At 41.9% G+C, this 20,169-nt stretch overlaps 1 protein-coding gene and 1 pseudogene across 1 annotated transcript in view; one reads left to right on the forward strand and one right to left on the reverse strand.

The window, feature by feature from the left end:
- The window catches only part of LOC149124946 (protein transport protein Sec24B-like), a 153,622-nt gene that overhangs the window by 42,877 nt on the left and 90,576 nt on the right, over nucleotides 1–20,169 (reverse strand). The gene's annotated exons all lie outside the window — the stretch shown is intronic.
- On the forward strand, nucleotides 789–3,032 carry LOC100342096 (coiled-coil domain-containing protein 8-like; annotated as a pseudogene).

Genomic DNA, 20,169 nt, shown 5'->3' on the forward strand with positions numbered 1-20,169 from the left:
GAATGGGATAGAAGAGGAAGTGGGAGATGGGATGGTTACGGGTCAGATGGTGGTTATGGGAGGAAAAAGCTGCTATAATCCAAAAGTTGTACTTTGGAAATTTATGTTTATTAAAAAAAAGAAGCATCTCAAAAAACAGAGTAAAAGATAATAAGGCAAACTTTGCCTAACCATAAACACTCACCATTATATTGACCCAAAGCTGGCTGTAAAACAATAAATACATACTAGGAGCTTTAAAAAGGAAATTCTTAAAAAGAAAAAAAAAAGAAATTCTTGGACCAATAGAGTATATTATTCCTTTTAAATCTAGTATATATTTAAATTGTTTTATACATGTGAGTTTTAAATTGAAAGGCAGAGAGACGGATCATGCATCCACTGGTTCATTTCCAAAATCTCCCAAAAGCCAGGACTAGGCTAGGCCAAGGTCTTGAACCATCACCTGCTGAACGACTGTAGCAACACTGAAACCGAGGCACTCAGACACAGGACACAGGCATTCCAAGCAACCTCTTCACCGCTATGCTAAATGTTAACCCCAGATTATTCTTTTAAAAAACTAGTTATTTTGCCTCATTTTCACTATACATATTTACCTTATAAATGCTCTTTTAGGTTTCTAACAAATAAAGAAACAGAAACACCTGTCAGCAAAATTCCACTTCTTATCAAGGGGCTGATATTTTTTCTCAGATGACAAAAATATAAATTTTCAGACTACAGATAACTACTTTTATTGCTTTATTCTGTTAAATTTCACTTTAAGATTAATTTATTTAAGAGTTATACACAGGGCTGGGAGGTGGGAGGTGCAGCAAGGTCAGGCGGAGCCTGGCGGCAGCCAGCCTTGGGAACGGGAGACCCTCCCGCGGGCGCTGGGCCACATTGAATAGCCTCGGCCTGACCGTCTTTGTCCGCCGAGTCCGCTCTCCAGTTCCCAGCCACATCCCTGGTGCCTGGGGCGGGAGGGAGCCGGTGCGCCCCGGCCGACTTGGCGTAGCCTTCGAGGCTCGAGGCTCCGGACCCACGTCTCTCTGGCTCCCGCGAGCGGCCTGTGCGCTGCCTCCTCCCCAGCGTCGGGGTGAGCAGGATCTGGGCACGCCCTGGGCTTGCTGTGGGCGAGGAGCCCGCCTGGTCCCTGGCTCCCCTACCTCTGCTCCAAGACCCGAGGCTGCTGGTAGTTTGTTCGGGCTCTTGGCCCGCAGGCCCGAGACCACCCTGGAGATCTTAAAGACCCTGGAGAAGAGCCACGTGGGGGGCTGGTTCCCCTGGGGCTTCCTGCTGTCCCCCGACAGCCTGATCCTCTGGAGCGTCCCAGACTCCTGCAAGGATGTGGACTTGGACCTGCTGGTGGAGGCCCTGAAGCCGGTGGGAACCTTTAAGAAGATCTGCAAGGTGTTCCGCCGCGAGGAGGACTCCATGGTGGGGATGCTGCAGATCGGGGAGCATGTGGACCACCTGCTCATCCCCCGGGAGATCCGGCTGGCCGGGGCCGTCTGGAGGGTCATCTCCAAGCCGGCCACCAAGGAGGCGGAATTCCGGGAGCGGCTGACCCAGTTCCTGGAGGAGGAGGGTCGCACCCTGGAGGACGTTGGCGCGTCTCATCGAGAAGAGCACCCCGCACCCGCCGCAGCCCCCCAAAAGGCCCAAGGAGCCCCGAGTGAGGATGCGCGTCCCGCAGATGGCCACGCCGCCGCCGCGGCTGGTCGTGGGCACCTACGACAGCAGCAACGCCAGCGACAGCGACTTCAGCGACGTCGAGGCGTGCAGAGCCCAGGCCGCCAGGGGCGCGCCGCGGCCGGAGGGTGCGCAGGATGCCGGTCAGCTGCCTAGGCAGCAAGTTCCTGGGCAGCGACGCAGAGAGCGAGGACGACGAGGAGCTGGTGGAGGCCTTCCTGCGGCGCGGGGAGAAGCAGCCCAGCGCGCAGCCCGCGCGCCGCCGCGTCGCTGTGCCCGTGCCCGTGCCCGTGCCCGTGGTGGAGGACAACCCGGGGCCGCCGCTGTCCAGGGCCGACCGGTGGCGAGAGTATGTCGGCTGCGTGTCCTGGGGGAGGCTGAAGCAGAGGGTGAAGGGCTGGGCGCCCAGGGCCAGCCCCAGGCTGGGCGAGGCCAGGAGGGCCTCCACTGAGGGTGTGGAGCCAGAGTGCGCTGGTGGCGGCGGCGGCCATGGGGAGGCGGGCATCGTGGAGGGGCGCCCAGGCCCAGGCGGTGGAGGCCCAGGATCACCTGGGCCTCCTTCCGCCTCCTTCGGAGGGCGGGGGCAGGCGTCCTGGCTGACCAGGGGGCAGGGGCTGCAGAAAATCAGAGGGCAGAGGCCATGGCTGACCAGGCAGCAGGGGTTTTAGATAACCAGAGGGTAGAGGCCGTAGCTGACCAGGGAGTGGCAGCTGCAGATAATCAGAGGGCAGAGGCCATAGCTGACCAGGGGAAGAAGGTGCAGATAATCAGAGGGCAGAGGCCATGGCTGACCAGGGGGTGGCAGCTGCAGATAATCAGAGGGCAGAGGCTGTAGCTGACCAGGGGGCAGGGCTTTAGATAACCAGAGGGCAGAGGCCTCAGCTGATCCAGGGGAAGAAGGTGCAGATAGTCAGGGAGCAGAGGCCTCAGCTAATCCAAGGGCAGGGGCTGTAGGTAGTCAGAGGGCGGAGGCCTCAGCCATCCAGGAAGCTGAAACTCCACCTTCCCTGGGAGCCACAGGGTCCGTGCCAGGAGCCAGGGCCGGCAAACCGGTCAAGACCGTGAGATTCCAGACCCCTGGACGCTTCTCCCGGTTTCGCAAGCGCTGGAGAGGCTTCTGGAACAGCCCCCGGCTGTCAGTCCTGCCCAAGAGAGGCCCCCGGGCAGGGGAGGCCAGGAGCCTCCGGGTGCTGAGGGCGGGGGCCAGGGCGGTGGGGGGGCGGGGGAGCGAGAGCAGGAAGCCCAGCTGTGAGGGGGGCTCAGGCGGGCACCTCGGGGAGCCTGGCGGAGGGCCCCCTCGCGCCCGCCCTCCGCCCCTGAGCCGCTTCCCTTTCTCTCATGCATTGGTTTAAAAAAAAAAAAAAAAACTCCGTGTAGCAACCCAGGGAATGTAAAGAAGCCCAGACTGTGGGGCTGCCTCGCCCATGTCTCATGGCGTCCTCAATGCGGTTCTAGGTGCTCAGCCGCAGACGGAGCGAATTCGCTCCTTTCCCTGGTTCCCTCTCGCCCGCCTGTGTCACGTGGGCAGCCTCCTTGAACTTGAACCGAGGCTTTGAGCCAACAAGCAAATAAAAATGCTTATGAGTCCAAAAAAAAAAAAAAAGAAAAAGAAAAGAAAGAAAGAAAAAAAAGAGTTATACACAGAGAAGACAACACAAATAGAAGAGAGAGATCGGGGCCGGCGCTGTGGCATAACAGGTAAAGCCACCGCCTGCAGTGCCAGCATCCCATATGGGCACCAGTTCAAGTTCCAGCTGCTCCACTTCTGATCTAGCTCTCTGCTGTGGCCTGGGAAAGCAGAGGAGGATGGCCCAGGTCCTTGGGCCCCTGCACTCATATAGGAGACACGGAAGAAGCTCCTGGCTTCAGATCAGTGCAGCTCTGGCCATTGCAGCCATCTGGGAAGTGAACCAGTGGATGGAAGACCTCTCTCTCTCTCTGCCTGGCTCTGACTTTCCAATAAACAAATAAATCTTTAAAAAAAAAATGAAGAGAGGGATCTTCCATCCTCTGGTTCACTATACAAATGGCTGCAAAGGCCAGGGCTGGGCCAGACCAAAGCCAGGAGCCTGGAGCTTCATCCAGGTCTCCCACGTAGCTGTAGGGGTTCAAGCTGCTTTTTTAGGTACATTAGCAGAAAGCTGGATCAGAAGTGGAGCAGCCGGCACCCAAACCAGTGCCCATGTGGGATGCAGCTGTCTCAGGCAGCGGCTTAACCCGCTATGCCATTATGCCAGCCCCAAATTTCACTACTTTGCTGTTATGAATTTTTCAAAGTAGATTCTGATCTCAGGATATATCAGCTTAAAATTATTTTTAATTAAATAATTTTATTTGTTTGAAAGGCAGAACATCAAAGAGAAAAGGAGGAAGAGGCAGAGAGAAATTTTCCATCCACCGATTCACTTCCCAGAGAGGCAACAGATGTAAAAACCAGAGAGCCAGAAACAATCCAAGTTTCCCAGGAGGGTGGCAAGAACCCAATTATTTGAGCCATCACGATTGCCTCCCAGAGTATGCATCAGTACAAAGCTAGAATTGTGAGTAGAGTCAGAACTTGAACCCAGGCGCCCTAATCTGCAGGACGAATATCTTAAATACCATCTTAACCATTAAGCCAAATACTTGCTCCCTATACAATATTTATTTTCCTGGCTAATAAAAACACCTACGGGTTTTTGTCTTAATGTTATATGTTGAGGTTTTATTGATACTATTTGTAAAAGCAATTGCTCATTCTTATTTGATAAACTTTAACATCTCAATTTTTAAACTTATGAGATATATTTTGTCCTGTATTTTAGTTCTTCAATTTAAAAAGCATGGCATTCAAGCTATAATCTATTTAAATGACATACTAGTCAAAAAATTACACTGGATGGATAGATTCCATAAAAGGAATACACGGATCCAAATAAAAAAAGCTACCCTACTTCAAATGAATATACTTTTGGAAATCTGAAGTTAAATGAGTTAAAGTAATAAAAATATAACCACTATAATTGAAAAGTTATACTTTCAAAATTTGTATTAAATAAAAGAAAAAAATGAAAATATAATGATTTGAAATTCAAGTATTTTCTTGTTAGCTATAAACAACTTCCATTCAAATTAATAGTTTTCCTCTGAATAGTTAACATTAAAATAGTCTAATTTAGTAATATACCATAAGGAAGACAAAATGTATTTAACTGATGGAAATAAAAGAAAATTCATTTCAGCTGAAACATCTGAATGAAATGAGAATTTATTACAAATTATCTTTAAGAAAAAAAGTTTTCTGTTTAACTGTAACAAGTTAGATAAAGTGTAGATTTTAAAAGAAGTATTAGGCTTACATTTATGGTCAACCAATTTTTGACAAGGTATCAAGATTTTTTTTTAAAGAGAGAAAAGGAGAAGCAGAGAGAGAGAGACAGAGAAACAGAGACAGAGAGACAGAGAGAGAGAAAGAGGTCTTCCATCCGCTAGTTCATTCACCAACTGGCCACAATGGCCAGAGCTGTGCTGATCTGAAACCAGGAGCCAGTAGCTTCTTTCGGGTCTCCCATGCAGGTGCAGGGGCCATCTTCCACTGCTTTCCCAGGCCATAGCAGAGAGTTGGATCGGAAGTGGAGCAGCCAGGACTTGAACTAGCACCCATGTGGGATGCCGGCACTGAGGCGGTGGCTTTACCCACTAGGCGACAGTGCCAGCCACTCATGAGGAAATCAGAGTATCAACAAACATTTCTGAGACAACTGATGATTCACAAGCCAAAAAAAAAAAAAAAAACCACACACACAACAACAACAAAAACACTTCATCTTTTACAATGTAAGAAGAAATTCAAAATGTCTCATAGATCTAAGTGTAATAGCTAAAACTACATAACTTTAAAGAAGAAAAAAAAAGAACAAAGCTTCATGGCCATGGATTCAGAAAAAAAAAAGATATAAAACCAGAACCAGATGCAACAAAGGGGAAAATAGACAAACTAGACATCATCAAAACCATCACTAGAAAGTGAAAACAGCAGGCTGATGTTGTGGTGTAGTAGGTAAAGCTGCCTGAAGTGCCAGCATCCCAAATGGGCACTGGTTCAAGTCCCAGCTGCTCCACTTCTGATCCAGCTCTCTGCTATGGCCTGGGAAAGCAGTAGAAGATGGTCCTAGTCCTTGGGCCCCACACCTGCATGGGAGAGCCGGAGGAAGCGCCTGGCTTCAGATGGTTGAACCTCCAGCCCTTGCGGCCAACTGGGGAGTGAACAAGCAGACTGGAAGATCTGTCTGTCTGTCTGTCTGTCTCTCTCTCCCTCCTCTTTATGTAACTCTTTCAAATAAATAAATCATTTTTTTTGACAGGCAAAGTTAGACAGTGAGAGAGAGAGAGACAGAGAGAAAGGTCTTCCTTCCATTGGTTCACCCCCTAAATGGCTGCTAGGGCTGGCGCACTGTGCCGATCTGAAGCCAGGAGCCAGGTGCTTCCTCCTGGTCTCCCATGTGGGTGCAGGGACCAAACACTTGGGCCATCCTCCACTGCCTTCCCGGGCCACAGCAGAGAGCTGGACAGGAAGAGGGGCAACTGGTACAGAATCCGGCACCCCAACCGGGACTAGAACCCGGTGTGCCGGTGCTGCAAGGCAGAGGATTAGCCACATGAGCTGCGGTGCCAGCCAATAAATAAATCTTAAAAAAAAAAAAAGAAAATGAAAACACAGCCCACAGAATGGAAGAAAATATTTGTTAATCATTTATCCGTAAAGGGACTTGAACCCAAAATATATAAAGAACTCCTAACACTCAATAATAAAAAAGATAGATAATCCAATTTAAAAATGGGCAAAAAATTTGAATAGACACTTCCCCAAGGTATACAGATAAGCCAAAAAGTACCTCAAAAGATGCTCACTGCAACAAAGAACTCAATTTCCTTGCAAGTGATGACACCACAATGATTTGGAGTTCTCTTTGTGCTTGGAAGCAGCTTTTCTTGCTGTACGTTGTCACCATGATTTTTTAATGTAATATTTACTATGGCTTTTCTATGATTCTAGCAGTCCCCTTTACATTTTTTTGATATAAGATTTAGATTTTGTTTTGACCATATTTTGAGACTAATCCTGTTTATTACTTTGTTTTTCTAACCATTAACAATACTTACCTGAAATATAACAGTAGATACAATAATATTGTTTTCAAATACTGTATGTTAGACACATTGGTAAACCCTTTTTATGTGGATTTTTGTATTTTAAGTCCCAAAATATCCCAAAGGGAAAAATACTATTTTTTAAAATTTTTAAAAAAAAATTTGACAGAGTTACAGAAAGTAAGAGGGAGAGACAGAGAGAAAGGCCTGCCCTCCATTGGTTCACTCTCCAAATGGCTGCCATGGCTGGCATTGCGCCGATCTGAAGCCAGGAGCCAGGTGCTTCCTCCTGGTCTCCCATGCGGGTGCAGGAGCCCAAACACTTGGGCCACAGCAGAGAGCTGGACTGAAAGAGGAGCAACTAAGACTAGAACCCGGCGCCCATATGGGATGCTGGCACCTCAGGCAGAGGATTAATCAAGTAAGCCACGGTGCCAGCCCCCCCAAAATACTATTATTAATATCCAAATTTGGCCTGTAGAGACATTAAAGCTTTGAAACAGAATGCAGGCCACAGCTATGGTGTAGCAAGTAAAGCTACCACCTGCAGTGCCGGCATTCCATATGGACGCAGGTTAGAATCCCAGCTTTTCCACTTCCAATCCAGCCCTCTGCTATGATTTGGGAAAGCAGAAGATGGCCCAAACACTTGGGCCCCTGCACCCACGTGGGAGACCAGGAAGAAGCTCCTGGCTCTGGATGGGGGCAGTTCTGGCCATTGCAGCCATCTGGGGAAGATTCTCTCTCTCTCTCTCTCTCTCTCTCTCTCTCTCTCTCTAATTCTGCCTTTCAAATAAATGAATAAATAATAATAAAAAAGAAATGAAAAATAATGCAATGAGTCTCCAGAATGTCAGCTTGGTTACAGATGGGCTCTGACAGCCAGAAATCTAGTTATGTGCAAATCACATAGTATCTGCATTGCCATAGCTAGTAAGGTAGTAGAGTCAGGTTTGTTAAGACATGCAGCAAAATCTTTTCTCAATTGCCAGTAAGAGAATTGAGGAACACTCAACTCTTTAGGATAAATTTTGTAATAAGGTTTGTTGTGTTTGACAAGATTTTGATTTGGGACCTCTTCAGTATTTTGTTGATTTAAAATGTAACTTATTGTTGGGGGCATTAGTAAAATATGTGACTAAATACTAAGATTCAATTCCGCAGAATCGGTTGGTGCCTTTTGTTTGTTTGTTTTTGTTTTTTAGCTAAACTTGCTCTCCACGGCAGTTCAAAAAAGGGAAGCCCTGTGAACGTTCTAAACTCTATCCAAATTCAAGACAATCCATCCTCTGTTGCCTCCATGCATTTTAGATTTTGATATAATTTGTCACTCTGTCATATCCTTGTTCAAATTAATGCAGTCTGTATTCTCTCAGCTCTTATGCCAGAAGCCACATATGTCTCCTAACTTCAGGGAAATGTTGGTATACACTCTTACTCAATGAACTGTTTCTGAACTTTTAATGGTTTGAATTTGATATGTACGTCACTAAATTTCATCCTCTTCATTAAAAAAAAAAATCACCTCTTATCCAGATATGTAAGCCTAATGGCCAAACTGGCACCACAATTTTTATGGGAGTTTTATCTAATGAGATCATAATAAGCTCTACGATTTAAATCTAAAATAGATCTTGGTTTAGTATTAAAGTGATAGTTTTTTTGTCCTTTATAATATTCACAGCCAACATAGGTTCCTAGTTCTAATCCCTCTGTCAGACTCCAGATGACTCACCATTTCTGTTCTCTGGACTGGATATATTTAATGGTCTTCAGTAATGTCCACCTGGTTCTAAGTAGAATCTGACTCACCACTTCTAAGTTTCTGGGAACTAGTGGCAAACTATGTTAAACTGAGTTAACATAAACTTTCCCTCCCTGGGGAAATAGTCTCTGATATTCAGTTGGAATGCTGTAGGTATAAAAACATGTAAGCCAGTCTGGAAGACATATATATATTATTTGAAGGGGGTGGAGGAAAGAGAGAATGAATGAGAGTGAATCTTCTATTTGCTCTTTCACTCCCCAAACGGCCCCAAGGGCCAGAGCTGGGCCATTCTGAAGCCAGGAACTTCTTCTGGGTCTCCCACATGGGTGCAAAGGCCCAAGGACTTGGGCCATCCTCTGCTGGTTTTCCTGGCTGTTAGTAGAGAGCTAGATTGGAAGTGGAGCAGCTGAGAAGTGAACCGGCACCCATATGGGATGCCAGTGCCACAGGAGGCAGTTTTACCCCCTATGCCACAGTGCTAGCCCCTGAATTTATAGAAATATCAGATCATAATAAACTAAAACTAGAAGGAACTAAGCAGATAACCTATAAATCTGTTGTTTTACAGGTGTTAGAACGAAGGGCACAGAAGCTGTTGACATGACTCGATTTTTCTAGTCCAGCGTACTTTCCACTAATGCAGTTTCTCACTTTTCAGAAGCCTGTATGCTGTAGTTTCTGTCAATGGTCACACAGAAAATACATTTTTAAAAGGTACAAGAAAAGAGTAAAAATAAATATTTTAAGTCTTTAAATACTAGTATTTTTATATATTTTTAAAATTGTATTTAAGGTATGCAAATTCCATGTATTTCCCATATGCAGATTCAGAACATAGAGATACTTCCCCACCCTTCACTTCCTCCCTCCCACACACCAACCCTTCTTCATCCTCCCTCTCCTATTCCCACTCTTAATTGTTACAAAGATCTATTTTCAATTTGCTTAATACTGTAAGGTTAACCCTACACTAATTAAAGAATTCAACAAATAGTATGAAACAAAACAAAACAAAACAAAACAAAACAAAACAAAACACTGTTCAGTCTCCAGTCCATATTACTGGCTTCTTCCTCCTTCTCCTCTCCATCATCTCTACTCCTTGCCTCCTCAAAAGAGACAGAAAGGTGGGCGCGGTTTTCAGTTGCCCATTTTATTTCTCCTATGCCATGCTCTTATTTCCATTAACTCTTGCTGTCATTCTCCATAAGTTAAAGAGGAAATGATCCATCCTAGCACAAGTAGCCTCTTATCTTTAGTTTACCAATGCCTGAAGGAAAAAGCCGAGGTTTCCCTAAAGTCCTAGTAGAGATAACTCTAGTTCCTTTTTGAGGCCACCTTCTATATGACAAAATGAAACCATAAAATGCCAAGTCAGCTTCCGATAAATCAATTTTTGGCAATCTAGTAAACAAAGTCATGTTAAATAAAAATAGTACATTTTTGTTATTATATTATAATCTCCTGAGCAATATTTGGTCATACTTATTTGTTCAATAATGATAGAAAATAAATAATATATAGATATGCTAATCAGAGAACAGGGTAGGAGGATATCATTTATCGCCTTCCTTCTAATCTAATAAAGGCAATAAATCCAACTCACAGCCATCAATTGTTTTGTGTCATCAATCAATTGAGTCTTTGTTTATTCTATATGGAGAAAATGCAGTCAAAAAAGAAAAAAAAAAACCACGCCCCACACGCACTATGAGAAAATCTCTCTTCTCTGGAAGACATTTAGGATGATGTCAGACATTTGAACTGTGGTTCTTTTATTGGTTCATTACACTTCATTTTAAAGATTAACTGATTTTGCTCTTCAGTGAACCCATATTTCTGTATCTGAAGATTTCTTGAGATTAAGCAGACATCTAGTTCACTTTAGGTACTTGTGGTTTATCTCAACTGATGAGATATTCAGATATAATTCTACATAACATGATTTCATGAAGAAAAGCAATTCAAACTAGACAGAAAACTATCCAAAAGATTTTACACCAGACATCCTGTGGTTCCCCTCATGGAATGTAGAAAATTTTAATGTCAGTTTTTCATGAAGATTTGAAGACTGGATAAATTCTCTCATGCATCAAGTATGGTAATAATATCTTTACTATCATACACATAGTACTACTGTGGTGAGTGGACTGTCTTTTCATAAATGCACAGAAATGTATTTTATTACTAAGATCAAATAAACCTCAAACAGATAATGTTACCAAGATTATGACAACAGAAAAAAGTTCAGAAGTCCTTTATTGAACCTAAAGTTTGGAAACTAAATGCAAATTGTTTTAAAGCCCGTGGGAACAACTTCCTTTCCTTTGAGTAATCAAACATGATTTGTTCCCTATAATATCATTTCACCACTTTCAGTGTTACATTATTTGTGAGGTTTCTGCATTTATAATTCCCTGGAAAGAATAGGTGGACAAATATCTTACTGGTAGATGTGAATATTTTTCCAGAAAATTTTATGATTGAAATATGGAATTAAGACTAAGTAATGTGCAAGCTACACATGTAGGTAAGTCTTTAAACCTCAAACTTCCCAGGAACCATGCATTACTCAACCCAGTACAGTATTTTACCCATATCAAGTACTAAATAATTTACTAATAATTGATAAAAACCAAAAAAAAATACAACCTTATATTACACACCAGTTTTCCCTGAAAAATCAAGGTAGGTTCAAAATTTTTCATATTTGCCTAATCACCATTAAATCACAGGATGATAATTCATGCATTTTCCCTCAAATGCATTCTGGACATGTCCCTTCAGCTCATACAATCAGTACTTCTAGGGGCCATATCTAAGCACTAAGCTGGTTTGAAACAGCAATGGGTGAAATCATTGTTTTCAAGAGTCTATGGAAACACATCTAACCCAGCAAGCTTTTGCTGAACTTAAAACACATTTTCAATAATCACAAAACTTACTCATACTTATTTCAACAAAAAAGATTAGAAAGCAATTGAGACACAACCATTTTAACACTGCTGTAATTTTAAATGATACGGTTTCTGCCTCTCAGATTCGTGAGGGCATTGGCAATGCTGGCAGTAAAGAAACCAGTTCATACCTTGCAGGTTCAGCGATCCATGCCCGTGCTACTAAAGATGTATCTATTGCAGCCTTCCTTTCACTGACCAACCTACAAAATGGACAGGCTCACGATATGTGAAATGCAAATACCTTGTTATTCAATAACTATATCTTAATGTATCTAATATCTTGATGTTATAAATGTTAAAAATTTTGTAAGTCAAAAACAAACAAAAATCTCAAATTTTATAAGGATGCAAGTATGAGCTACAACTGCTGCTATTATAGCCTGAATGTGATACAGGAAAAAAGGGGCTGCAAATGTCAGCATAAGAGGCCCAAGTGCTTCAAGAAAAACTAATAAAATATTGAAATAAAATTAATCATTAAATGTTTTTGTAATTATAATTATGTCTTATAATTCAAATAGTGTGTTCCAAATAACTTTTTTCTTTAAGCTCAATTCTAATACTTTGTAACAGTTGAAGAATTATATTTTTTTAGAATCTGGTTTTCAGAGAAACTTGATGCTATGGTGAGATTTCATTGCCACTGCAATAGTGTTAAATGGTGGGGCCTTCAAGAGATGACTAATGATAGGCCCTGTGAATGGATCAATGCCATTGGCTCTTGATAAAAAGAATAAACTCAGCCCTACTCTCTTCTTTGGGTGCATGTACTCTCACCACCTGAGAGCTTTCACCATATTATATACAGCAGAGGGCCCTCACCAGATGCGGCTGCCCTGATGTTGGCCTTCCCAGCCTCCAGAACTGGGAGCCAAATAAGGTTTTCTTTGTAATTCCCACAGCCTGTAGTATTGGTATGGCAGCAGAAACTGGACAAAGGCACTTGATAAACTAAGTTTAATGCTAATCATCTTTTGGGCCCCTAGTAAATATTTGTAAGAAGTTATAGTGACAATAATAAGCTATTTAATTCTCATAATCAACTTAATAATTACTATATTTCTGTATTTTTAGCTTCTATGTTCCATCTCCCTTTACTTTAATGCTCAACATGGGATTTAAAATTCTTATTTCACACACCAAGTCAACTGTTTCCTCAGTGACCCAGGAGGTCGTATTGACTTCACAGCTATAAACCAGACATATTCTCAAAGGAGGGTGTGTCAGTCCTGGGCTCGAGATAAGTAAATCTATATTACCAAATGGAAAAAATGCATTGTTTTAAATAACTACAAACCTACACTATTGTCTCCAATAATTCTGTCTTATATACATCTGGAAGAAAATGTGCTGAGTTTCACTGTGTTTTTTTTTTTCTTTTAAATGTCCAAATCAAATTGATTCCCTAACAGTAACTGTGAGTGGTATGAGTCCAAAAGTTTGGTTTTTTTTAGAGGTATGGATGGGATCAGGAAAGTCGATCCTATTCCTTTAGCTGTATCACAACAAACTCAAAGAGGCCAAGAATCCATCCTGAGAAGTGGATTGTAGCATCTTTTCTGAAGGATGATGTAAGTCTATAACATTATCAGCAACTGTTCCTTTATTGCCAGGATAAATCTCATGCTGAAACTTAATTTTTAATTTTCTGGTATCTAAAAGAGATGAAAACTAAAATGATTCTATCATAAATATTTACATCTTTCAAATCTATATTAGCCATTAGGACACAAATGCAATCTTACCCCAAAATAATGATAGCTATTCTAATACATCTACTATAACCAGGAAGTCTTCAAACCTTTTTATTTGAAAGGCAGAGTTGGGGTGAGGGGAGAGAGAAGAGGGAAAATAGAAGGAGGAAGGGAGAGAAGGGGGGAGAGATTTTATTTTTAAAGACATTTATTTATTTGAGAGGTAGAGTTAGAGAGAGGGAGAGGCAGAGAGAAAGGTCTTGTATCTACTGGTTCACTCCCCAAATGGCCATAACAGCCTGAGTTGAGCTGATCTGAAGCCAAGAACCAGGTGTTTCTTCTGGGTCTCCCACATGGGTACAGGGGCCCAAGCACTTGGGCCATCTTCCACTGCTTTCCCATTAGCACAGCACTGGATCAGAAGAGGAGTAGCCAGGATATGAACTGGTGCCCATATGGGATCCCGGTGCTGCAGGTGTTGGCTTTATCCACTATGCTACAGTGTCAGCCCCAGAGAGAGAGATCTTGTATCCACTGGTTCATTCCCCAAATGGTCACAAAGGCTGTGGCTCAACCAGGCCAAAGCCAGGAGCCACGAACTCCATGTAGGTCTGCCACGTGTGGCAGGGTTTTAGGCACTTGGGCCATCTTCCATCACTTTCCCAGGCACATTAGCAGGGACCTGCATCAGAAGTAGAGCAGCCAGGACTCCAGCAGGTGCTCATATGGGATGCTGCTGTCTCAGGCAACATAACCCACTTTGCCACAACACCAGCTCCTTAGGCCTCAATCTTATTCTTAATTCTGCTCTTAAGAAGCCATACTACAGGGGTGGGCATTTGGCACAGCAGTTAAGATGCCACTTGGGATATCCATATCCCATATCACAGTGCCTGAGTTGTGATGCCATCTTCACTCCTAATTCAACCTTACTGCTAATTGAACCCTGAATTGGGTTCCTGGTTCCTGGGCCTCTGGGGAATGAACAATGCACTGGAGGTCTCTCCCTCTATTTCTCCCTGATCGCTCTCAAATAATACCATTTTTAAAAAGAATATGGAAATTTGGGATATATTTAAGAGCATAATTTAAGAGCACAGAAATTTGGGGGTACATTTTTACTAGAGAACATTAGAACTTATTACATTCCAACTTAACCTACTGAACTACTTATGATGGTTCTATGTCCTGAATACTGACTTTAGAACCTGAAATTCCCAAAGCTTGAGGATGTAGGTAAGTAGTGGGTGAGAGTTTCTAACAACTGCTAACACCAAAAAACAAGTCAGAAAAGATTCCTGAAAGAGTATGAGGCACATCCCCCCAACCTTGATCTTAAGAGAGAAATTTCATTGTGTTTTTGATCATAAAATAAACTGTGTTTTGCAAACTATCCTCTCTACTGTATTTATCAGTTAGGGCTTATTAATCAGCCTACTGTCTAAGAAAATGTCTTTTTTCTAGCAGGGCCTCAAAGTGTTAAATGATGAGAGTCCCATATTCACTAGGAAATTGTCTTTTCAACCACAGATAGCGTACCAACTAGTATATGACAGATGCTAAGACAGTGACATCTATACATAAAAATATACAGATTATATATCTAAGAAGTATGTCTGTATCTACTGATTTTGAAATATAAATCTCAGAATTTATACAATACTTCCAAGTAAATACCTTAAGATGCTAAATTAAAATTTATTTTATGGCTTTATATACACTCAACTTCTGTTCTGAAAATTTTTTTTTTTTTTTTGACAGGCAGAGTGGACAGTGAGAGAGAGAGACAGAGAGAGAAAGGTCTTCCTTTGCCGCTGGTTCACCCTCCAATGGCCGCCGCTGCAGCCGGCGCACCGCGCTGATCCTGGCAGGAGCCAGGAGCCAGGTGCTTTTCCTGGTCTCCCATGGGGTGCAGGGCCCAAGCACCTGGGCCATCCTCCACTGCACTCCCTGGCCATAGCAGAGAGCTGGCCTGGAAGAGGGGCAACCGGGACAGAATCCGGCGCCCCAACCGGGACTAGAACCCGGTGTGCCGGCGCCGCAAGGTGGAGGATTAGCCTATTGAGCCACGGCGCCGGCTCTGTTCTGAAATTTTTAATTGCTTTAAATATTCTCAATGCTTCTTTTATCCTTTAAGAATACATATGCCACATGAGAAACAATGACTTTATCAGCTCTTGTCCTGACTGTTGATGTACAATGTAATACTTTATCCATTTTAGTATTTTTTTTTGTTCTAGTACTATTGGTTGAACTCTGTAATTAACACACAATTATTCTTAGGTGTTTAAATTTTAACTGAAAAGTGATCCCTGTTAAATATAAGAGTGGGAATAAGAGAGGGAGGAGATGTACAATTTGGGACATGCTCAATCAGACTTGTCCCAAATGGTGGAGTTAGAAAAGTGCCTGGGAATTCCAATACAATCCCATCAAGGTGGCATGTACCAATGCCATCTCACTAGTCCAAGTGATCAATTTCAGTTCACAATTGATCACACTGATAGGTCTAAGAGTCAAAGAGATCACACAAACAAGACTAGTGTCTGCTAATACTAGCTGATAGAATCAAAAAGGGATAGAACAATCCAGCACGGGAAGCGGGATACACAGCAGACTCATAGAATGGCAGATGTCCTAAATAGTACTCTGGCCTCAGAATCAGCCCTTAAGGTATTTGGATATGGCTGAAGAGCCCATGGGAGTATTTTAGGCATGGAAAGCCAAGACACTCTGGAAAAAAAAAAAGAAGACGACGACGACCACCTAAATGAAAGATCTCTGTGAGTCAGATCCCGGTGGAAAGAACGGGGACATCAAAGACGGAGGTACCTTTCTCTGAAGGGAGGAGAGAACTTCCACTTTGACTATGACCCTGTCTGAATAAGATCGAAATAGGCGAACCCATAAGGCTTCCGTAGCCATGGCAACTCATGACTAGAGCCTAGGGAGATTACTGATGCCATAAACAAGAGCGTCAAATGTTAAGTCAACAACAGGAGTCACTGTTTACTCATGTGGGATTTGTCCTTAATGTGTTGTCCAATGTGAAATAATGCTATAACTAGTACTCAAACAGTATTTTACACTTTGTGTCTCTGTGTGGGTGCAAACTGATGAAATCTTTACTTAATATATACTAAATCGATCTTCTGTATATAAATATGATTGAAGATGAATCTTGATGTGAATGGAAGGGGAGAGGGAGCAGGAGATGGAGGGGGTGCGAGTGGGAGGGAAATTATGGGGGGGAAGCCATTGTAATCCATAAACTGTACTTTGGAAGTTTAAATTTACTAAAAAAAAAAGAATACATATGCCTTTTATAAATAATCACAGTTTTTGCAGGCTAGGTGATAACAGTAATAAACAGATAATATCCTCTGTTTAAAAAGAAAGGAAAAGGAAGACAAGGGGGAAAAATGACCAAATTGGCTTAGGGATATGTCATTCAGGTTTTGAACAACTCTGTTGGGCCCCGTGCTATGGCATAGTAGGTTTAACCTCCACCTGCAGTGCTGGCATCCCATAAGGGCACCAGTTCTAGTCCTATCTGCTCTACTTCCAACCCCTGCTAATGACCTAGGAAAGCAGTGGAAGATGGCCTAAGTGCTTGGGCCCCTTCACCCATGTGGGAGACTGGGAAAAAGCTCCTGGCTCTGGATAGGCCTAGCTCTGGCCATTGAGACCATTTAGAAAGTGAACCAATGCACTTACTCCTCATGTAGGATCTCTGTACTTAATGTGCTGTACATTGTGATTTAATGCTATAACTAGTACTCAAACAGTATTTTTCACTTTGTGTTTCTATGTGGGTACAAACTGTTGAAATCTTTACTTAATATATGCTAAACTGATCTTCTGTATATAAAGAGAATCAAAAATGAATCTTGATGTGAATGGAAGCGGGGAGGGAGAGAGAAAGGGGAGGTTTGCGGGTGGGAGGGAAGTTATGGGGGGGGAAGCCATTGTAATCCATAAGCTGTACTTTGGAAATTTATATTCATTAAATAAAAGTTAAAAAAAAAGAAAGTGAACCAATGGATGTTCTAAGACCTCTCTGTCTCTCCCTCTCTTTAACTCTACTTCTCAAATAAATAAAATGTAAAGAGTAGTGGTCATGAAATATAAAAAAAGGAATGATTGGAATTGACCCCTAAAATATGTGTGGAATCTTTCTGGGTCATTTAGAGAATCATATACTGAGGTCTCTTCAGTGACTGCATTGAAAGAAACAAGACTACTCATACATGTCAAAGCTTACAAGTATGTTTAAATATCACTTACCTTATCTAAAAACCTCATCCTTGAGTTTGCATAGATTTTCACATACTAGGTTTACTTATTTCATCTGTACTTCTTAGAGACTAAAAGAACTAAATCTCAGCCAAAAAATGAAAATAAAGTTATAAAATATGTTAGAAATTCATGCTTCCACCAATTCAGTAGAAAAATGAGTCAGAGTGTCGTGTAACTGGAGTATTTTTTAAAATACAGATATTTGACCCACGCTTCCAGAAAATCTGATCTAATCAGCCTGCAGCGAGCCTCTGGGAAGTCTGAACTATTCATGATTCTCCAGCTGATCATGATGCAGGTGGCCTTGGACCCACACTTTGAGAATCATGGCAGTCAGCTCTCACGAAGGTTAGTCTACAATTACATAGTCACTTCAACAGCTATCTGACAACAGCTGCTGAAAATAATCTATATCGAGTAGTTCTCAGTAAATATTTAATATTGACTTGTCCTTACTAAATAGAAGAAATTTTGAGAAGAATCATTTAATTCATATATAACATTTTCAGCTATACTATGTTCAATATTAACCAAGGGTAATCTATTAATCTCAAGGAAAAGTCTCAGTGTTTCCCTTCTTTCTTAGCTATTAGAGCAGGCAAAAGTGAATTTTATGATGGCTTGTTCTGCAACTGAAAATATGCTATAGCACTCTCCAGATCCAGAAGCAAAATATACAAGGACCACCCTCCCTTGACAGGCAGGGTGCACTAAGTTTCTGGCATGACCATGGGTTCCCTGGCAGTGCAGTGGTCAAGTGAGGCAAATGTGTTTCATCTTTGCTGATTTATGAACAGCCTTGGGGTAACATGCATCATTCTTTAAACAAACTGTCTCCTTAAAAGCCCAAGTGCAAGACTGACTACAATGATCATTGTTGTAAAATTAATTTACAGTATAGGTCTAAGGTAGTATTAAATTGGGAAGTGAGAATGAATGAAAACACACAACAGACATTTTAATACCTCAGGAAAAATTCCAGTAGAGACATCTGGAAAAAATATAGAATACCTTGAAGGTTGGGAGAGGTTTCCCTAGCCTTCCCTAAGGAAAACTGGATTCCTAAAAAGCTAAATTTGAAAGGCCTTCCCGATTGAGGCATTTTGTTGTGACTTTAACCACAATTTTGCCTTGTTATCTGCACAAGTGTGGTTTATAAAAAGATGGTACAAACATGAATTTGCAAGTTCTGAACTATTGTTCTGAGATGAAATACAGGGTTAAATTCCTGTAAGCCTTTGGGTGGTATTTTCACCAATCATTTAATAGATAACCTTGCATTATGCAAGTTCTGTTTAGACACCTTAAGTAGTATATTTTGCTGATTCAAGAACACTGAGCTCACCAGCAGCAGTTAACTCAGGCCTATGCAAAGCTTATCTATCACATGTAACTTCTCTGGTAAGGTACATCTCTGCCTTCTCACACTAAGGAGGGGTTGACGGCACTTCAGCACTATGTTTGGGGGTCATTTTAAAGAGCAATGGCACTGAACAGACTGGGAAAGAGACACTTGTTTACATTAATAGAGTTGAACCAAGAAGGCAGAGCATCACTTATTGGAGTATTGGCCAACACAAATTTTGTCACTCTACACATGACTGTGACCATGCCATGATACTCACTTGAGGGTTAGAATGAAAGGTTGCCAGTAGATAAGTTGCAAATACAGAATCACTGAATCATAGAGATCAACTGTCCTTTCAGCATCAAGATCATTAAAGCCATACCATCAAGGTGAAATCCCTATCTGATTTCATACACACAGGGCTGTGTTTTCTAAGGTCCTTTTTCAATGATGTAATACAATATATGACTGTACCATTAATAGTATAGTGTATAACATTTTCAGTTATTTTTCTCTCTTCTACCTCATGACATGTCATACTCCTAGTGTTGCCTTAGTTAGGGTATCTTTGCGTGTCAGAAGATGATATAAAATTTATCAAAGATATGTTAAGAGTCATATGAAGCCTATTTAAATTGTTAAAAAGCAGATAATTTATGCCAAGGTCAGGATATCAATCCAAAGGTCCTACTTCAAAAGCAGTTATTAAAAAAAATTAATGGAAAAAGAACATTCAAATAGATTCCTTAAATCACTGACACAGAGGAGAAATGGAGTTAGGTAGTATAGAAATATTATTACCCAAAACAGAAATCCAAAACTGTTGCTAAAAACTGAAGTAAAAGTATTCATGGCCAAAGTTACTCAATATAATTGTGACACATAACTACTGTTATTCCACACTGAATACATTCTAGTATCCTAGAGCTGAATACCCCTACTTGAGCCTCATTTTTTGTGACAAACTAATCTATATATTTTAGAATTCTATATTGTAGAAGTTCTAAGATGTAGTTATTATTTAGTTCACATTCCCCATTTTACATGTATGATTTTCATGACTCCTCAGCTCAGCTTACACTAACCTCAAACTACACCACATTCTTGTAGGTAGTGTATGATATTATATATCAAAGAGGGCAAAATATCAGAGAGAAATCCAGGAAAGACAACTGCAGGAAGGCAGGGTTCTTTTTACATGACATGAGGTAAGGGATGTGATAAAAGATGAACACTGTAGCTATGCTTACTTTATCATTTTTTGACTACTATGAATTCCTTCCTGATCAT

This window comes from Oryctolagus cuniculus, chromosome 8 (assembly GCF_051225735.1).
Source record: "Oryctolagus cuniculus isolate XC-2025 breed Fujian yellow rabbit chromosome 8, ASM5122573v1, whole genome shotgun sequence".
NCBI classification, from domain to species: Eukaryota; Metazoa; Chordata; class Mammalia; order Lagomorpha; family Leporidae; genus Oryctolagus; species Oryctolagus cuniculus.